General features: G+C 37.9%; 1 pseudogene; it reads left to right on the forward strand.

The window, feature by feature from the left end:
• On the forward strand, positions 1 to 606 carry LOC115855683 (transmembrane protein 126A pseudogene; annotated as a pseudogene).
• Positions 607 to 5,510: the final 4,904 nt, after the last annotated feature.

The raw sequence follows: 5,510 nt of genomic DNA on the forward strand, positions 1-5,510 counted from the left end.
AATTTAAGGCTCAAGATAGAAAATCATAAACCAGATGGTACTGTCAAGAAGAACTTAATTGAAATCATAACCAGAAAAATTAACCAACTTCCAGAAGCAGAAAGGAATCTGCTTGAAAATGGATCAACATATATTGGACTTAATGCTGCCCTCTGTGGCCTAATAGCAAATAGTCTCTTTCGATGCATCCTACATGTGACAAAGGCTCGTGTAGCTGCTGGCTTACCAATGGCAGTGATCCCATTTTTGACGGTACAAGTATCTTACAAAGGTTTAGTAAGTTTACCTTTGAATACAGGTGATTTACATTGTGAAACCTGTACCATAACACGAAGTGGACTGGTTGGTCTTGTTTTTGGTGGTCTGTACCCTGTTTTCTTGGCTATCCCTGTGAATGGTGACCTAGCAGCCAGGTATAGCTCAGCCCTGCTACCCAAGAAAGGAAACATCTTAAATTACTGGATTAGGATTTCTAAGCCTGTCTTTAGAAAGATGTAATTTCCCATTTTGCTTCAGACTGGGTTTGCAGCATACCTTGGGTCTAGACAATATAAACTACTTATAAAGGCTCTTTAGTTACCTGAACCTGACCTAGAAATTCAGTGATGGTTAAGCAAATCTGTACACAAAAATAAAACTGTAAAAATAAAAATAAAATTAAAAAAATAAGTGTATAGCCAACTAGAATAAGTCACTGTAAATTTAAATAGTTCTTACTTTAATTGCATAGGAAAATAGAATATATTCCAGTCATATCCACTAACATAGCATAAGGTATTTTTAACTCATTGCAAAGTTGATAAAGAAGATCATAAGGTTTTCTCCTTGAGAGCTGTAGGCTGTGGTTTACCATCAACTTTTCAGGGCATGAGGCCAAATGCAGAGCCAGAATCAAGTTCTATGGATTCTTTATTAATGTTTCACTTGGAATTCTGAGTTCTTTCTTGCCACACTGTCACTATATATGTCACAATGGTTTTTCCATCTCTCCTAAGGCTCAGACCCTTTGTTATATATGAATTTCTAACAGCATTTTAGTACAAAGTGTCTATTGCAAGATATCTTATGAGATTTGTTTTGGTGGCTCAAAAGAAACGAAGGAACATTGGTTTCTATTATGACCATACATTTAACCTAAATTTGAGTGGAAATATAAGCTGCTATTTTGAAAAAGAAAAAGAAGCAATGTATAACTCTATTTCAAAACTTCCTTCTAGTCACTTGGAATTGCACATTGGGCACCAGGATCCTCACCATCACACCACTGTAAAAACTGTTAAAAAAAACAAATTTTACTTCTCCCCTGAAAAACCTAGATCCTTTACAATTGCAGTCATGTTAGAAGGTTAACGATATTAAGCATTAAAATGTGTCACCAATAAATGAGGTGACATAGTTAAAACTGAATAATGAAATTTGCATTTATATGTCTTCTGTATTAGCCTTCCACTCAGTTTGACTTGCATTACTTTTCAAATTCCTTTAAAGAATTTCTGTATAATTGATATTTTCTTTTTTCCATAAAAGTATACAAAAGCTTTGGTACTACAGAAATGAAATCTGATTTATACACTGACAAAGAAATTATATGAATGGTGGTGATAAGTATTAGGAACTGAAGGGAATAGGACTGGAGTCCTCTAGGTTATAGAGCTCACTAAGGTAGGGGTCAAATTGAGCCAAATTTGGTGGCCTATTACATGACCATTTGTAAAATACAAGCATAGAATTTGTACACTGTACACTGTAGGGTTCAAAACTTGGAAATCAAGGATACTGACATTAGGAGGTGGGATGTTTAGATGGCCTTAGAAATGGGGAGTAAGAAGCTGGAGGGGAGATATATAGTCGATCCTAATTAACTGCGGATTCTGTATTTGTGAATCTGCCTACTTGCTACAAACTTTTTGCAGCCTCAAAGTCAATAGTCATGGTGCTTTCACAGTCATGTGTGTTCACGTGCAGAGCAGAGTAGTTTGCTGCTCCCGTTCCCAGCTCAGGTCACTAGGCGATGCTCTGCATCCTTGTTTCAGCTCTCATACGTAAACAAGTGTCCTTTCCATGGTCTATTTTAGTGCCCATTTTTCTGTTTTTTTTTTTTTTTTAACTTTACTGTTTAAAATAGCCCCCGTGTGTAGTGCAGAAGTGCTGTCTAGTGTTCCTATGTGCAAGAAGGCTGTGATGTGCCTTATGGAGAAAAGATATGTGACAGATAAGCTTTGTTTAGAAGTGAGCTAGAGCACAGTTGACTGTGAGTTCAATTTCAGTGTAAGTGAATAAACAGTATATATTAAATAAGTTGTCTTTAAACAGAAACAAAGTTATGTATTGATTGGTTGATAAGACTACTGTGACCAGAAGCTCATCGGAACCTAACTCTGTATTTCCCCTAGGAGCAATGTTTCAGTATTTGCTAATTCAGTGTTCATGGTGACTTTTAGAGAGAAACAACTATGAATAATGAGAATCAATGGTATATATTGGAGAAGTGAGGGAATATTAGAGACATTTAATTACTATTTTTTGGGGAATGTTATTTATGTCCATAATGGGTTCTAGGTCCCAAATAGAGCATTAGGATAGGGGAGACCTGAAAGTTTCTGAGACATGTTTTCTTGACTTAGGTCCATGGGTTAACTTCAGTGAGTCCCAAACACCATGAAATGAAAGAGTATATTATGTATATATGTACATGTGTGTTTTTTTTCTTTTTCTCTACATGTGTGCATTTTTCTGGAGGTTTGGTCCAGAATTTCCAGTAGATTTTCAAAACTGTCCATGACTCAATTAAAAATTACTGCTCTGTGATGTAAGTGTGAGGCCTAGGACTGTGGTACTATATACAGAGCTTCAGCTGAGTAGGAACTTGGCTTCTGTCTGACAATGCCTAGCAAGGATGTGGCTTTGGGTCTGGTGGGAGATGGAGCTTGAATGGTCAATTGGGAACTCAAGGAAGAAAGATCATGGAAACTTTTTTATGTGATCACACATAAAGGCTGCTCAGCCATGAAAGAAATGCCTGAGGAAGACAGCCTCTGAGACTCTATAAGGAACTTGGGGAGTCAGGTCTTTCAGGCGTAGGTCCACTTTACAAAGATTGGAGGCTCAGAAAGTTCTTGGCATCAGAATTTTTTATGCAAGTGTTTAGAGCTGCAAATCTATATATTTTAATTTAGAGTTAAATTTGAATATCAAGAAAACCAAATCTTGGTTTAGGAATTGGTGGTTTGCACAAGTGTTCTGTGGGTGGTGAATGGTTGCCCTGTGCCAATCTTTTGGCCCTTAGTGTACCATCTCCCATCCTTGTCCTTTTTGTCCAGAGTGCTTTTCATGATAGGTAATCCCTAGGGGTGTGGGATACCAGAGGGCTTATGTTTACAGATGTGGTGAGGCTGTTAAGAGAAATTTGGATCACAAATGGGATGAAATGCTTGTAGGTGCCCACAGAGAAAAGGCAAGTCACATGGTTTTCTAGACCTCAGAAAAACTTAATCCTGGAGCTGAAGGAAAGACTCTTCTGTTCACTAATTTGTAGAAGTTCTCTAGCCGTCCTCTTCACTTGTCCCTATCTCATCTCTCTACCACTGAATAACCAACAAATAATTCATCTTTACCCAGCACCTTCACTGGACACATCAAATACATTAACCCTTTTGGACTAGCAGATTCTATTTAGCAGACTACTTACTGCCTTAGTATCTCAAATAATGACTACATCTGTAGAAGTTTTTTACTCTTAAGCATATTCATATATTAGACTAAATTTATCCTGTGCAGGACAAGCAGATACATCCTGGAATGATTAGAGTGGTGATTAAGAACCCTGGCTCGAGGATTACTCAGCTGTTTTTTACACCAAAAAACCAGAATAATAATTCCCATCTCATACAGTTGTTGAGAGAATTAAATGTGATAATATAGCAAGAGGACCACTTAGCTCAGTGCCTATAGATACTCAGAGCTGGATATTTGTTAACTATCAATATACTATTATTATATTACTCATTCAATGACTTTTAAATTTTAACTATACATTTATGGAAGCTAAGATCCAACAAAGTACTTGCTCCAAATCACAGAACTAATTGGAGCTAAATTTGGGACAAGAACCCAAGACCCTGACTTACCGGAGGGTGGTCTTCTGTGTGAATCACTATCAAATATACACATCTGTTTCAATTTGAGCATTTGCTCCCTGAATTTTGATAGTCCTGGTATGCTTTAATAAAATGGAGACCTTGACAAAGTCTCAGGGGAGCCTGCATCCTATTAATTGAGGTTAGAGTTGTTTTGAAACCAATTGGTCTTGTTTTTATGGCCAAATATATCTGTAGATCATTAATGCTCTGAAAAAGACCATTGTTATGGAAAATGTTGAAAAGCTCATTCCTCCCTCAGGCTAAAAATGAGGACTGTGGAACACATATCAGGCAATTATATCATTTATTCTTGTTTTTTTTTTTTTTTTTTTTTTTTGTGGTACGTGGGCCTCTCACTGTTGTGGCCTCTCCTGTTGCAGAGCACAGGCTCCGGACACGCAGGCCCAGCGGCCATGGCTCATGGGCCCAGCCGCTTCACGGCATGTGGGATCTTCCCGGACCAGGGCATGAACCCGTGTCCCCTGCATCGGCAGGCGGACTCTCAACCACTGCGCCACCAGGGATGCCCTATATCATTTATTCTTAATTTACTGACTTGCTCCCTCCATAGGCATAACTTTCATGCTTATAAATCAGAAAAACTCTCATAAGGTGGGAGAGCCCATGATGTTTGATACATAACTGATTCATTAATTGTTATGCAACCTTAGTGATTGGTGCAATGGGGTGGCACATGGGTTATTTAAAGTTATATACTGAAATATGCCATTACATTTTCAAATATACTTCACCATTGTTAATGAATTCAGATGTTCTTCCAATGACGTTAGCATTATCCTCAGTTTTACACATGGACAGAGTTAATAACTAGCCCAAGGTCATACTCCATATTACTAGATAGTTATGAGTAAGAGCCAGAGTTCTTAGCTTTTATTTTAGAGTTTAGGCAATTTTCCCCATTGCTTCAATCATGATGGTGAAAAGGAAAGGAATCTCTTTAAAACAAATTATTGCTGGTTGTTTTCCCTTTCACAACATGTGGGAATATAGCCTTTAAAGCTAAACCTACTCCTTAAGGGACGGTTTCCCACCTCTTAACCTTACTTTCTTAAGGTTAAAGTAAATAATGGTAGACAGGAGAGTTGTAGACAGTTGTAGACAGGACTGTTCTTGTTCACTGACCAACATTTGGCACCCATATTAATTGCCAGTAACTTTTCCACTTATTGTTGACAGTCAAAGACAATAGGGCTCCCCATCTCCCTCTATTCTCTATTCTCTCTTCTCTAGAGGCCCTTTTAGATGCCCTGAGGGCAGATGAAAGAACCCAAGGCCACTGATTTTTGGTAAGTATCCTTTCCTAAGAGCTCTTAGCATTAAGTTCCCCACTTCCCACCAGGTTTTGTACAT

Source organism: Globicephala melas, chromosome 4 (assembly GCF_963455315.2).
Source record: "Globicephala melas chromosome 4, mGloMel1.2, whole genome shotgun sequence".
NCBI classification, from domain to species: domain Eukaryota; kingdom Metazoa; phylum Chordata; class Mammalia; order Artiodactyla; family Delphinidae; genus Globicephala; species Globicephala melas.